This window comes from Phodopus roborovskii, unplaced genomic scaffold, assembly GCF_943737965.1.
Source record: "Phodopus roborovskii unplaced genomic scaffold, PHOROB, whole genome shotgun sequence".
NCBI lineage: Eukaryota > Metazoa > Chordata > Mammalia > Rodentia > Cricetidae > Phodopus > Phodopus roborovskii.
In genome coordinates this window covers 5,148,603-5,165,032 of record NW_026126407.1, presented here as the reverse complement: position 1 = coordinate 5,165,032, position 16,430 = coordinate 5,148,603, and the positions used below count along the sequence as shown (strand labels likewise).

The 16,430-nt window shown below is 41.9% G+C and overlaps 1 protein-coding gene across 1 annotated transcript in view; it reads right to left on the bottom strand.

Moving 5' to 3' along the window:
• Taok1 (TAO kinase 1) overlaps positions 1-15,792 on the bottom strand; it is a 103,049-nt gene extending 87,257 nt beyond the window's left edge. Inside the window, exon 1 of the mRNA XM_051179932.1 lies at positions 15,391-15,792. The gene's annotated coding sequence lies outside the window, so the exon portion shown is untranslated. The remainder of the gene's footprint in view (positions 1-15,390) is intronic.
• Positions 15,793-16,430: the final 638 nt, after the last annotated feature.

Sequence of the window (16,430 nt, the reverse complement as noted above, 5' to 3'; positions counted from 1 at the left end):
TGCGCATGACATAAAAATAAAGAAATAATTTTTAAAAAAGAGAAAACACGAACGAACAAACAAACAAACAAAAAGAATGTTTTCTCCCAGAGCCTGGGACTATAACCCTATAATAGAGTACATGCAAAATCTAAATCAATTACCAGGACACACCTACACACACACACACACACACACACACACACACACACACACACACACACACAAATGTTCTCTGCTACCTAGTTATTTCATACATAGAAATAAAAAGAGATTTGAGCCCTCCCATGGTATTTTTAAGGGAAACTTCAAACGGATGGATACAATTGAATTACTATAGAATAATAATCTCTGTGCCTGCCATCCAACTTTACTTGTTTACAACTTTTTTGTGGTGGAGGGAGACCTGAAACAAGGTCTCACATATCCCAGGCTGACCTCAAACAGACACTCTATGTAGCTAAGGCTAGTCCTTAATTCCTAATCCTCCTGTCTCCAAATCCTAAATTCTGGGATTACAGGCTTGTTCTACCGCGTCTACCAAACATTTTACCATCCTTTTATGTGTTTAAGGCTGTATCATCACTGCCTGGCTTTATCACATCTTTATATGATCTGTCTAAAGTTTTAATAGCATTTACTATCAATCCATGGTCTTTTATGTCAGTAATTTCCAAAAACACTTTTTATAGTTCATTTATCTGAATTGGGACCCAAATACAACACACTTTGAACTTGATTAATAAATATGTACTCTACTCTCACTTGTTTTTATGCACAAAAAGTTGCCTGTAGCTTACATTTTTTCAGTTTGTCTTTTTTCTTTCTCATCATTTGTTTAAAGTTTATTTGCCAAAGGAATGATATTATAATATCAAGAATGATAGCTCATGCCCATAATTCCAGCACTAGAAGGATGAGACAGGAGGATTGCTGCAAGTTCAAGGACAGCCTGGGCTACTGTGGGACCCTGTTTCAGAGAGGGGGAGAGAGACAGACAGAGAGAGAGGATATAGAATTTTTCCACATCGGGACTTCAATTGTATCCTCATGATATCATTTACATTTGCTTCAAAGCTCATATCTCCTGGAAATTAGAAGTAAAATATAAAGGCTTGGTTGTATTTAGGATAAACTTTGAGGGGGGCGGTTTGAGACAGGGTTTCTCTGTATTGCTTTGGAGGCTGTCCTGGAACCAGCTCTTTAGACCAGGCTGGCCTTGAACTCAGAGATCGGTCTGCCTGTGCCTCCCGAGTGCTGGAAGTAAAGGCGTGCACCACCAATGCCAGGGCTAGGATAAACTTATTTTTGTAGGAATGATATTCCTAAACTATTTTGTGAGGGTTTGATTAATTAGTTTTCTGTTTGGTTTGGTTGTTTTTGTCTCTTCAAGATAGGATTTCTCTGTGTAGTCCTGGCTGTACTGGAACTTGCTCTATAGAACAGGCTGGTTTGAACTCAGACATCCACCTGCTACTGCCTCCCAAGAGTTAATTTTATTTCTTAATTGTGGGTGGGTAGTGGTGGTGGTGGGTGTGTACAGGTAAGTGAAGTTGCCTGCAGAAGCCAGAGACTTCAGATCACCCTAGGATAGAGTTAAAGGCAATTGTGAACCAACTAGGGTTTCTGTAAGAGTTCCCCTGGATTCCACACTGGTTTGGTTTGGTTTGGTTTAGTTTTTTGTTTTGTTTTGTTTTTTGATTCAGGGTCTCCATGACTAAGTAGGCTGACTTGAACTCACTACATACCCCAGGCAGGCTAACTTCAAAGTTGTGACCATCCTCCTGCCCCAAGCTTCAATGTACTAAAATTGCAAGTGTGCACTCCCATGGCTGGTGTTTTTATATTTTGTGTCTGCTGCTACTCTGATCTCATATGTAACTTCCACCTCAGCTATTACAAGCAATTCCATTCCTCCCCATTTCCCTAGCATAGAGAGAGGTGTTTTGCCTAGGGCTGAGAATTAAGCTCAGATTCTCAAAACAAAACAAAAATGTTTCCACCATCTTGACCTCTTACTATAAACTATTAATATATAGTTCCCAGGGTGTAGATCAAATTCCTATGTCTTCTCTAGTCTTTTAATGTCCTGAAACATTCAACTTAAATGTCACTTTGAAAGGATTTATCATATCTCATTTAGTTTTCCTTTGAATCAATAAATTGGGACCAGGAAACTGTTAAGGGGAAACAATTAGTACCAATGATGTTTTGATCTTAATAGCAAAATTATTCTTAAAGTGACAGAACTCTGCCAACATTAATACCTCCATTACAAATAAACCACAGTACTGAGAGCTTGCATCATATGTTCCAAATCATATAGCTGGTTGGTAAGGACAAAGCTAGAATCTGAACCTAAGCATGAATGAATCCAAAGCACACTGTCTTTCTATCATCTTGTATTCTTGTCAACCATTGACCAAGGATATGCATGAGATAAGCATTTCTGGTATGTGTAAGAGATGCCCAAGTATGTATCATGTCTGTTTAGTTGTTGTCATATGTATATCTGGATATGAATAAGATAGCTTGTTAGTGTGTCATTGGGTACACTGAAAAACATGACTATTTATCCAATGGAAATCTTCAATATTGCAACCCAGCAAAGAACTGAGTCATGGTGACCTCAATGTAACAAATACTTATAGGCTTATGATGTGGCTCATGCCTATTAGTCCTAGCGCCTGAGAGGCTGATACAGGAGCATTGCCTAGGCTAGAGAATAAAGTTCAATCTAAAAACAAACAGGCAAACAACAAACAAGGGCCAACATCATGATTCAATAGGTGAAGGCACATGTCACAAGTGTGGCAACCTGAGTTAGATCTCTGGGTAGAACCCACATGGAGGACCTCTGAGCTCCACATTCATGCAGTGACACATTTGCCCCTTTCCCTACCACACACAGTAAGTGAATGTAAGAAAAATATAGACAAAGACAAAAACAGTTTACGATGGAATGGGGGAGGGAAACAACTTTGTTGAATTCCTGTTGCATGCCAGGCTTCTTTTTAGACAAGGTTTCATGTAGTTTATCTAGCCCAGGCTGGCCTGGAACTCATTATGTAGCCAAGAATGACCTTGAACTCCTAAACTCCTGATCCTCCTGCCTTCACCTCCTCTGAACTGTGATTACATGTATATACCAACACACATCTGGCTTAAATAAATAAAATAAAGATCTAATGTTTAGAGTTACTCCCTGCCAAGCAGTGTTGACACTTTTGTTTCTGTAGTATTCCCAGCCTCCTTAAAGAGATGAGACAATGATGGTTCCCAATACACAAGAAACTTGAAGAAGTTAAGTAACTTTGTGTAACATCACATAGCCAGTAGATAAAGGTAGAACACAGAGTCTGATTAGTTTTTTGTTGCTGTTTTTGTTTTGTGACAGGGTGTTACCACATAGCCTTGGCTGGCCTGGAACTCACAAAGATCACCTTGCCTCTGTCTCCCAAGTGCTAGTACTAAAGTAATGAGAAAAAAGAAAAGAGAGAGAGAGAGAGAGAGAGAGAGAAGAATCCTTCTCCCTTCACAAGAGAAAAAATAATAATAAAATAAAGAAGGTGAGTGGGAGGGTATACTCCAGTAAGAAGGATGTGTCTTAGAGTTATCCATTTAGAAACAAAAGTAAGGCACTCCATGGAACCCATAATTGTCAAATAAACAAATTCATTATTAGAAGCCCATTCAAAGTATTCTGGGATGTTATCAGTATACCCATGGATTTTTTTTCTTTATTAAGCCCTTCCTCTGTCTGTGTTTATCTTTCTTTCTCTTAGATAGAGACATTGACTCCCAGTTTTTTCCATGTAGCCATAGACTTTCGCTTTAAATGCCTAGAGCAGCCTATAACAGCCGATTGCAATGTGGCTGTAATTCCTCACTCAGATGGGTCTCCAGAACCATGCCTGAGAAAAGCAATTTCACCAGCTAGAAAATAAAACTGATCATGTAGAGTTACTTTTCTGTTGGGGGATATGGTCTTTTGCTTTTGTTGTTTTTGTTTGTTTGTTTTACTATGTAGCTTTGGCTCTCCTGGAACTCACTATACAGACCAGGCTGGCCTCACACTCATAAATATCCTCCTGCTTCTGCCTCCCTAGTGCTGGGATTAAAGGCATGTGCCACTATGCCTGACTTCAGAGTTATTTCTTCTTTTTTAATGGTGTATTTATTTTTATTTATGTGCAATGGTATTTTGCCTGCATATCTGTCTGTGTTATAATATAGAATCACTTGGAGCTGGAGCTACAGACAGTTGTAAGTGGCCATGTGGGTATTGGGAATTGAACCCAAGTCCTCCAGAAGACCAGCTAATGCTCTTAACCAATGAGCCATCCTTGTAGCCCCCAGAGTTACTTGTTAAGCTCTTCATTCTCCAATGATAGGGTTTCTCTGTATTGCTTTAGAGCCTGTCTTGGAACTAGCTCTTTAGACCAGGCTGACCTCAAACTCACAGAGATCCCACATTCCTCTGCCTCCCAAGTGCTGGGACTAAAGGCATGCCTTGTGAACATCTTTTGAAAACCCCAGTCTTATGCAAAAAGCCATAGGTTTGATTCCTAGCACTGAAAAGAAGGAAGGATGGATCGAGGAGAGAAATGGGGGGGGGGGGTGGATGGGACACTAGAGGGATGCAGTCTTTTTAAAATAATCAGCAACTGGAAGGAACAAACCTTTCTATTTTAAACCACAAGGATAAATGAATGTGTTGGGTCAATGTACCGAAAGATGGTAGCATGCAGTTCAGTCTGAGAAAGAACTGACCTGGAAAGCTTTCAGTCTCAAGTATCGGATAAGCTTCTGTAGCAAGCCATGAATAAGTTAAAGCAGCTGCCTAAAAGACCCAAAAGAAACTCAGCCCTGGAGAAATTAAGGGGTGGATGGAAAAGAGGTGTCGCTGTCCTTAAAAACACTGACTTTGCAGTCCCAGCTCCATCACCCACTGTTTACAACCATGTCACTTTGTATCATTAAAAGAAATATCCCAAGCCCATGTCTCTTCATCTGTGAAATGGGGTTAGTTGAGAGCTGAAGACTCAGCTCATTTTAGTGAATTGCTTACTTGACATGCACAAGACTCTGGGTTCAAACTGAAGTACCATTAAAAAAAAAAAAAAATGGAGTTGACATTAGCCCCCTCAGAGGGTTGCAGGAAGATTAAATAAAATTAAAATAACATGTAAAACTCTTAGCCTAGCTCTGTGCCTAACCCATGGAAAATGTTTTACATGGTTAGCCATTATTGCCTATGTGTAAGGGGGTAAATATTTATCCCACTGCTCTGACACTAACCACTGGCAGGCATCCCAAGACCAGCGTCTCACAACTGTGATTGTCTGGGACATCTGTGACGATGGGAAAGGTTGGGCAGAATGTTTGTGGACTGAGAGGTTTTTTTGGAATTTATCTTCAAGACCAATTGGTGATTTTGTCAGGGCTTTTCTTTGCCTGACATCTGCTAAGATTAAAAAACAAAAAGCTATGTGAATTCTTACAAGCTTTGTGCCCACACAGGATATGAAACAGAAACAGCTGGCAATCAAAACATAGAAAAGCCAGTGTTTTTAACACCCTGGAATCATCTTTGGGCTTTGTTTATTCATTTGTTTAAGACAGTCTCCTGTTGCTCAGGCTGGCTTTGAGTTTGTTGTGAACTCAAGGAGGACCTTAAAGGAAATCCTTGAACTTCTGATCCTCCTGCCTCCTCTGCCCACGTGCTTGTTTCACTTATAAATGTGTACTGGCTACATCCATGCTGGACAAGCACCACTGAAACACATCCCCAGCCCCACCTACAACTCCTGGCTTCCCACCTCCCTTGTCCCAGTACTAAGATGACAGGCACGCTGCTGCCATGTTTCCCATAGGATTTTGTTGTTACTATTGTTTTTCTAACTAAGTGGTAATACTGAGCTAGTAAGAAATCTTTTTATTTGGATTGAAAGTAGCAGTTCAGCCAGATACAATAGCACAGTTATAATCACATGATTCTGGACAGCTATAATCACATGATTCGGGAGCTGGTGGACAAAGAAGGATCAGGAGTTCAAAACTATGCTTGGTCACATAACAAGTTTTGAAGACAGCTTGGATTACTTGAGTCCATGTCTCAAAAAGGAAAAAGAAAAGTGACAATTCAAATCACACAGGGAGTGGGAGGGGCAGGTAAGGCACATATTTATTACACCATGAAAAGTCAGTCTCAGAAACTAAAAGTGTTGTAGAGGTCAGGGATAGAGTACTTACCCAGCACGTAGGAGGGCCTGGCTTTGATCCCAGCATTTGGGGGTAGAGGGAGAGATGGAAAATTCTATTCTTTTGCTTATTTTTGCAATGCTGGGGACCTAACCCACCAAACCCAAAGACTTGTGCATACTAGGCAAGCCCTCCATCACTTCTTTTGCTCTCCATACACACTATCCTCAGCTCTCAGTACCTGGGTATGTTCCTCTATATACTGAATTTTGTATTAAAGTTGTATACATACTAAATTGTCCATACAAAGAGCAAGGGTACAGTGGATAAATTTGGACTCTTAGGTGTTTCCAACTACTGCTACTAGTGTCGTGTAGTCTAATACTGAATATTATCATTGATACCATATATACACGAAAATGAATCTAAAAGTTTTAGATATTAGTATGCCTTCTCCCTCTCTCTCTCTTTATAATGAGGGTTTGAATTTCAGGCCTCATACATTGTAAGCAACTTCTCCTTTTAGTGATATTGTTTTTAAATTTTATTTATTATATATGTATGCATGAATGGTGTATGTGTGGTGGTCAATGGTCAACTTTTAGGAGTTGGTTCCCTCTCTCCAGTGTGACTTCCAGGGATGAAACTCAGGTTACTGGGTCTGGCAGCATTGTCTTTATCCACTGAGTCATCTGGTCAACCTTGATATGGTTTTTATGCTCACTAATAACAAGAGCCTTTTTCTCAAAGTCCAGTTTTATGTGATATTTCAGCTTGCTTAGTACATGAGCTTTCCGACATAAACTGCTTTTACCTTGCCCACTGTCCAGAAACTTCTGAGTAGGGGACAGAGGTCTGATGTAGTTGTCAAATGGCACTGTGTAAGTGGTCACCTATATGCCTTCTTTTCATACATTTCCCTGACACAGAGCATGGGGTATTGTAAACATGGAACAGAGGGCAACTGAGGAGCCAGCCAGAGGAGGCTTATGAACCAGCCCAGAACCTGAGTTCAATCCTACAATGGTTAGGGAAAAACCAACTCCCGGTAGTTAGTCTCTGATCTCCATACACTTACTGACACACACACACACACACACACACACACACACACACACACACACATATACAGAGAGAGAGAGAGAGAAAGAGAGAATAAATTGAAAGCATTTGAGACTTCGTGACAATGGTTCTCAACCTGTGGGTCACAACCCCTTTGACAAACCTCTACCTCCAAAAAATATTCACATTATGATTTAGATTCATAACAATAACAAAATTGCAGTTATAAAGTAGCAATGAAAATAATTTATGGTGGGGTTCACCACAACATGAGGAACTATAGTAAAGGGTCACAGCATTAGGAAGGTTGAGAAGCATAGCTTTACGAGGACTGGTAAGGCAGAACTGGAGACCTGTGAACTGTTTCATGTCTTCAGAAGGAGCCTCAAAGCGATTGCACTGGGAATAGATTGCAGCTCAGTGTTTTGTTTCATGTGTTCCTTTTTTTTTCATGTGGCAAAAGGATGTTGGGCCAGCAGTGGAGGAAAAGTACACTGAGAAGAATGGCCATAAAAGATCCAGAACTACACCATCTTAGTTTAGCCTCCCAAAAGCAAATGGAAACTTCTGGATCTGATATAACAGTGTATAGACTCAAAATGAACAACCCTTGGTAAGTTAGCATGGGCCCTATAGCAAGGGCCTTCCCTTGGCTTTTAATCTTAGCACTCAGAAGGCAGATGCAGGAAGATCGCTATGAATTCAAGGCCAGCCAAGGCTGCATAGTGAGACTCTGTCTCAAAACAACAAAGAAAAAAGACTCCCTTGGGCCACTGGCTTCACCAAGTAATAAGATATTTTGACTGCCCTAACTATGATTGTGTCCCCACCCTGTGGCAAGAGAAGCAGAGTCACTCTCCCACAATAAGTACACAGAAAGGAAATTCCCAAAAGGAATGTAGGACACTTTTTCCAGAAAAAGAGAAATACAGGACAGTCAGAAACAACAGATGTTCACTACAAAGTAGAAGCAAATTGTTGGCGAGGCCAAATGACACAATTCTGAGGGCATGTTAGTTAGAGAGTATGGAGAGGACATCTAAGGTGAAAGAAACTATCACTTCACTACAGTAGAAATTGCTTGTCTATGATCTCCTACGACCTTCTGGAAATAGACAGGGCACGCTAATGCAACAGGCTATTTATTTTATTGTTATTATCACCCTCATCTTCATTGTTATTTTATTTTTATTATTGGCTTGGTGTTTTGTTTGATTGTTTAGTTTTGTTTGGTTGGTTGGTTTTGGTTTTTGATACAGGGTTTTTCCAGTGTAACAGCCTTAGCTGTCCTAAAACTCGCTCCGAAGACCAGGTGGCCTTGAACTCTCAGAGATCACCTGCCTCTGCCTCCAGAGTGCTGGGATTAAAGGTGTGCACAATCCACTGCCTGATACAGTGTGTATATTTTTTTTATTTTAATTCTGTGTGTATTGGAGTTTGTCTGCATGTAGTGCCCATAGAGGCCAAAAGAGGACATCAAATTCCCTTGAAACTAGAGTTATAAACAGTTGTGAGCAGTCATGTGGATGGTGGGAATAAAACCCAAGTTCTCTGGAAGAGCACCCAGTGCTCTTAATTGGTGATCCAGCTCTCCATTCCTAGGACATACTTTTGAGAGTTTAAGTTTCTCTGAGAAGCCTACTAGAAAATGCATGCTTCATGTGACAATTGTAACTGTGGCATGTTCACCCCTTGGAGAAGCATTCCAAGCATTCCTAGAACCTCAGACAACCCTACAAACATCTGGCGTGTACAAGAACCCAGAAACACCCAAGGTCAAACCCAAGGTAACAGCAATTTTTGAGGACTCCAGCATGTGAACCTATCCTTGGCTAGAGTTCTCTATCATACACACTTCACAATAGCTTCTCTCTGTATACTGTACACAAACAACATCCATGCACTCAATTTGGTTTCCACTTTCTGCACCTACCCCAACTTCTAGCACATCACAGAAAATGTTGTGGAATGATTGAACTGATAGATAGTTCTCATTGAATGTCAGCTATGTACATATGCCAGGCTTAGAGATGAGTAGGATGGTGCTCCTATCTTCGAGAACATAGACTCATGGGAAAAAACTCTTTGGCTGTAAATGGCACAAAGCAGGTTAAGAAAACAAGGATGTTTTGATTTACACATGCTTTTACATTATTTATAGGTAGGAAGAAAATGGGGAGTTGTGCTCAGTGAGTAAAATTACAGTAAAGTACCCACTATATATATGCATGAGGGACTGAGTCTGGATCTTCAGAACCCATGGAAAAAGTCTAGCACTTGAAGGAATAAATAAACAAATAAATAATGAAAGCTGGGCTTGGTGGTGTATGCCTTTACTCTTTGAGTTCCTGGCCATCCCAGTTTACATGGTGAGTTCCAGGCCAGCCAAACTATGTAGAGAGACCCTGTCTCAAAACACAAAATCAAAGTAAGGTAGAGAGCAATTAAGGAAGATACTGAACCTTGATCTCTGTGCATACACCCATGTACACATATACACACACACACACACACACACACACACACACACACACACACAGATCTGGGAAAGTGAAATGCTTGTCTTGGGTTTAAGTCTCAGCACTTCATAAATCCAGGCATGGAAGAATACACCTATAATCAGAGAATTTGGAAAACAGTGACAAGAAGATTAGAAGTTCAAGGCTAAGGTGGAATGCATGAGACTTTCTTAAGGAAAACAAAAAGAGGTCCAGGTTGAAGACTGACTTAAGCAGTTCCAGAGTTTCAACAATCTGGTTTAAACTCCAGAACAAGTCTTCCAATGTGTTCCCTTTAGCTTGGGACAAGAGGTAGCAGGAATTCTAGCCCTTACATTATTTCATGCTTGTGAAAACACTTTTGACACAGGGCGTTGGTGGTACACACCTTTAGTCCCAGCACTCGGGAGGCAGAAGCAGTCATATCTCTGTGAGTTCAAGGTCAGCCTGGTTACAGAGTGAGTTCCAGGACAGGTTCCAAAGCAATACAGAGAAACCCTGCCTCAAAAATCCAAAAAAGAAAGAAAAGAAAAGAAGTTTGACAGCTGGCCAGTCCCTTGACAATTTAGTCAAATGTTTTTGTGTGCCAGGTTGGCATGCATGAGGCCCTGGGCTAGATCTCTTTCTCTCTCTGCCTCAATTTCACCATTTATAAACGGGAATAATAATCATACATAATTAATATGGTTATTGTGAACACAAAAAACAAGTTAAGTGTTTTTTTAACTCTCTCTGAGAGTTAAAATTGAGAGTTAGAATTGAATACTTAATAAACATTAGCTATTTCGTTAGTGTGGTCCCATTACCAACTGTTAAGGAAAAATGAAATTATTTCTCCAAAATGCCAGAGAAAATCTTATGACATCCCAGGTTCTGACTGAATCTCAAGAATTGCTTGCCATTCCTGAGCCAGACCTAGGGGAATGCTGGACACTGGTTTACTGTGATCAATGTGTCCCATCCCTGGAACACACCAAACTCAGCATTACAGTCTCCGAGTAGACTGTGAATAGATGAGGGGCTGCTTCCCAGGAAGAAACTAAGGTACAGGGACCAGAAAGACAGACAATGGATGCTAGCTAGGAAAGACAAGAGATGAGCAGCATGATTGGCTTTGTGGGACAGTCTGACTGGTGCCATGATCAGGATAAGCAGCAAAGCCAATCTGAGGAGCTCTGACCTAGACGGGAAAGAACGGAAGAACTGGAAACCTCCTCCCCCTCATATCCCCCCCCTCCCTCTCTGCTGCCTGGGCTGATCTGAGAGCTCTGGGCTCAAGCTATCCCCCTTCTACAACTCCTAGTGTTGTCACATCCTTGTCCCTGGTCAGGTTTTCTATTCTCTGTGAACTCTTAGGAGTTTTATTTGAACTTTCTCGTCAGCTATATCATTCAAAACAGCCAGATGGGGCTGAGGCTGAACTAGCAAGTGCAGTGCCTTGGCTCATCCCCAGCACTGAAGGGAGAAAAAGCTCTAGCAGCTAGCATGGTGGCTTATGCCTATAGCAACAGCACTCAAGAAGCTGATATAGGAGAATTACAATGAGTTTAAGGCCAGCCTGGACTAAAGTAAGAGGTTGGGAGAGACAGCTTAGTGAGAAAGGCACTTCCTGCCAGGCCTAACAACCTGAGTTTAATCTCCAGGACCCACATGGTAAGAAGAGAGAATTGATTCTGGAAAGTTGTCCTCTGATCTCTGTACAAGACCATAGCACTTCCACCACGCCCTGCAGGCACACATACGCACAATTAAAAAAAAAAAAAACTAAAAAATATTCAAGTGGGCAAGGGACTGGGGAGATGGCTCAGGCAATAAAGTGCAAGGACAAAGAACTATGATCCAGTCCTCAGAGCCTATTTAAAAGCTGGTGCTGAGGCTGCAGAGATGGTTCAATAGACAAGAACACTTGTTGTTACACTTGCAGAGGAGCATGGCTTGATTCCCAGCTCCCACATGGTGGCTCACAACCTTCCTTAATAGCAGTTCCAAGGAATCTTTGAATTTCCACAGGTACCAGGCATGCATGCAATGTATATACACACAATAGACAAACACTCAAACACATGAAATAAAAATAAATATATCTGCCATGTAGTAGTGGCATATTCCTTTAATCCCAGCACTCGGGAGGCAGAGGCAAGCAGATTGTGAGTTTGAGGCCAACCTGGTATACAAATTGAGTTCCAGGATAGACAGGGCTGTTACACAGAGAAATCCTGTCTCAAAAACAAACAAGCAAATAAAGGCTAGTTGATGAGGCAAATGCCTATAATCCTATCACTGGGAGGGGGGAACAGGAAGATTTTGTGGACTTTCTAGCCAGGCAATCTATCCAAATTCACAAGCTCCACATTCAATGAAAGACCCTGTCTCAAAAAATAAGGTGAACAGTCATTCAGAAAGACACTTCTGGCCTCCACATGCATGGGTATATACATGTGTACACATAAACATGCAAGAATAAAATAAGAATTAAAAATGAAACTCCCAAACAAACTTCGTCCCAAAAAAAACATATTGTGTTTTGGATTGGGAATATAGTTAAATTGGTAGGGTTCTTACCTAGCATGCATGAAGCCCTGTGTTTAATCTTCAGCTTTCTGTAAACCAGGCATGGTGTATGATAGCTGTATCCTTGAATAGGTGGAGAAAGACATCGGAAGTTCAAGCTCATCCTTAGTTAGGTACAATGCAAGTTTTAGGCCAGCCTGGGCTACATGAAATTACCTCAAAAACAAATAGAGAAAGAAAAAAAAAAAGGAAGCAAGGAAGGAAGAGGGTGCTGTATTCTCATATTCCTATGCCATTTCTAGCTTTGATGACTCTCACTTCATTACCAAGTCACAGAGTCAGCTCTGGAATAAACAAATGCAAAGATTTCCCATGCCCAGTCTGCTAGGAATCTAGAGAATGTGTTCCAAAAGATGACCTTCCTCTCAGGTCCTGCTCATCAAACAATGGGAAGAGCACAAGATTCAGACACTTTGTTTCCAAGGAGGGAACATTCCAGCTGTGAAAAACCCAAAGTTGTAAATTGTCAGATGGTGACTGCCCATGAAACCTGTCAAGATGCCTGACAGCTCAGCTGAGAACCTAATTACCAGTTATAAAGAAAGACAGGAAAAACGTGTTGCCAGAGAGTTCCTGGTCAGACAGAATGAGGTGCAGTGTCCTGGCCTCATCATCAGCCTCCTCCTGCTTCAACTAGAGCAACACACATTAGTATAATTGACACTGCACATGCTTACTGTCTGAACAAAGGAACCATGTCCAGCCACAGCCCTGTGTCAGCTGAGCCTTTGGCAATCACATGAATTCAAGAGTGGCATTTGAGCTGACAGCACAAACACTTCTGGTATTCTTGATGCCAAGGACAATATCATCCTATATTTAACTTTTCTTTGCAGTTCACACAGACTTCAACCAATCCCACTTGTTTCCTGGAGTGAAGATGCTCCTTCCAGAGGGATAACAACTTACCAAAGGTCACAGTCAGTCAGCAGCCTCATAGCTTATCTTCCAAGAAGGACTATTAAAAACAAAAATATTACAAGAAAACCATGGGTACAGTGGGTACAGATAGCTATGGCCAAGCCCCATAACCTGAGTTTAAGCCCCAAGATCCACCTGATGGAAGGAGAAAGAGCCAACTCCTTCAAGTTGTCCTCTGAGCTCTATACCCCTGTTGTACATACACTCCACTCCTCATACACAGAAAAAAAATAGATGTTTTAAAAAAAAGTAATAATAGTGCCAGGCGATGGTGGCACACGTCTTTAATCCCAGCACGGGAGGCAGAGATAGGTGGATCTTTGAGTTTGATGCCTGCCTTTTTACAGAACTAGTTCCAGGATAGCCAGAGCTGTTACAAAGAGAAACCCTGTCTCAAACAAACAAACAAACAAACAAAGAAACAAAAATCAAAGAAAAAGAAAAATTCAATGATGGCTCAAGTCAGTACAGGCACTTGACACTGAGTCTGATGGCTGGAGTTCAATACCTGGGACCCATGATAGAAGAAGAGAACAGGTACCCCAAAGTTGTCCTCTGACCTCTTCAGACATGATGTGGCATGCATGAACACACACACACACACACACACTGGAATAAATGCATATATTAAAAAGAGAAAGCCAAAGCCATCAGGAGTAGAGGAGAAAAACAAAGAGAGAAAGACATCAACCTTCATTAAGAATCCTCAAGTTAGAGAAAAACAGTCTTTCTTTGCACAATTGTTTCAGCAGCCCTGGAACATAAATATCTTTCTTGGTAGGAAACACCGCATCCCCCTTTCAAACAGTGACCTGTCACAGCAACAAGGAGCTAAGAAAATACTTATTAGTCACTTTCTGTATCCAGATTCCATGCCTTACTTCTATCTAATTTAATCTGTAAGCCAATTGATAAAGTATCTACACAGGTGATCAGAATCCATACCTACAGCTCAGGGAGATTAAGCAAATTGTCTAAATTCAAGCAGCTAGTGACTGGCAATGCAGCCATTTGTGGCAGCTCATACCTGTAGTCCCAGCTACCTGTGAGGCTGAGGTGGGGGAGGATCATGTGAGTCTAGTACTACAAGAGCCTGGATTTGGTTTCCAGAATATTTTTTTAAAAATAGCCTGGTACACACATATGATACCCCCTCCCCCAAACAGGGTTTCTCTATGTAACTTTGGACCCTGTCCTGAAATCTCACTCTGTAGACCAGTCTGGCCTCGAACTCAGAGATCCACCTGCCTCTGCCTACCAGGTGCTGGGGTTAAAGGCATGCACCACCACCGACTGGTTAAATGAAACACTTGTTATGATAATAAAAATAAGTAAGTAAGTAAATAAATAAATAAATAAATAAATAAATAAATAAGTGCCTGGTTAATATACAAGGCATTCAGGAATCTATGACAAGATGCGCCATCAGATAAAAAAAAAAAAAAAAAAAAAAAAAAAAAAACCACACACACACACACACACAAAGAACCGGGATGGAAAATAGGGGGAATGAAGGGGAAGAAGTGGTCAGGGAGAAGGGACCAGGAAGGGGATGATCGGGCTACGAAATTTAACAGACAGCGAGAATCCCTCTCAGAGACCTCCTACCGGGACCCACACAACAGAGCTTGCTTGTAGTCTGTAGAAGCTAGTCTTTTCTTCCTTTTCCCATTTACCACTTATTTTCTCTTCTGTAAAAGGATTAGCAGGATGAACTCAGTGGGAAAGGAGGCCCCTGTGGGATCCTGTTACCAGCCATCTGTGTTCTGTTCTTTACTTTCGAACAAGACGGCTCCAAAACTCTGAACTGGAGAGGGAGTCGGAGCTGCATACAGATCAGCGGAGCTGTTGCTACCCGCTCTGACGCCTGCAGGATGACTCAATTCTCTGTGCCTGGAGGAGTCAGCTGTGGTCCCCTGGAGCCTCCTACTCTAGGGAGGAAAAATCGGGGAAGTGAGAAAGTGGCTTGGAAAAAGGGAAGGAGGACCCTAGATTTGGGGCAGGAATTCGGGCTGGAAATGTAGATTGGGACACCCTGAGACCTCAGTGAAGAGTTCCAGCTGATCAAAGGGGGTGGGGGAGGGAGGATTTAAGGTACGAGCAAGAGCACAATCTTCTGCAGGTTTTAGCTGCTGCCCAAGATGGGTATACATACCGTGTGGAGGATGGCAGTCGGTAAAAGCCATATGGCAGTGTCCCCAGGAATTCAGCTCAAACGCAAACCTCACTCACCTCCCGGGTGGGTTTTATCCAGGTACAGGCGGCTCACGCTATATCCTGGCCGTCAGAGGATCGCGCCGGCTCCTCCTGTTCCTACTGGGCACCATTAATACTTTAGAAGGTGTTTGTGCTGAACAGTTGCTAGCATCAGACCTCTCCCCTGGTCATTCACTCAGATCTCTGAGATACAGGCAATTAGGAAGAAGAAACCATGCCAGGAAGCTCCTAGGTAGCCTTCCTGTCTGCCCTGCTTTCAGCTGCTTGTGTATCCATAGTGCCAAGAGGCATCTGGATTTACCCTATGCTAAAACATAAACACACTGCGCCTCCCCCCAACAACCCCCAGGCTTCCCTCAAAGAACTGTCTTCTTTTGACTCCTTATCACTCACTAATAAACAGTCCCCGTCGCCCCCCCCCCGCGAGGGGTTTGGCTTCCAGTTGCCATGGCAACTCTAAAGCAACGGGTTGAAGCTGCCAATAAAGGCATCTGCAAGAGCTCCATACAGCCAGACTCCTTTAAAAAACAATAGTACAAAGTGGAATCACCGCTACATCCACCCTCCCCTTCCACCCCACATACACTCTCCATTGTTGGGTTTATGGAGAAACTGACAGTTTTTGGAATAGCCAAGAAAGTGGTTGCTTGGCCCCAGAGGAAGGTTTTCATGCGGTATACAATGATTTCTTTAGATCTTAGAAATCTGACCAACCTGCCAGGTGTTTGCAGCTGTACAAAGGCCAAGGCATTTATTTACAAAATAAGTCTGTGTCTGCTCCTTACCTCTATTTCTTTTTGTTTGTTTCTTTGTCTTCAAGACAGGGTTCCTCTGTGTAGGCCTAGCTGTTCTAGAACCCACTCTGTAGACCAGTGTGGCCTTGAACTCAGAGTTCTGCCTGCCTCTGGTTCCCAAATGCTGAGACTAAAAGTGGGTGCCACCATCATCACCATCAGCCTTTTCTGGCATTTCAGCTTG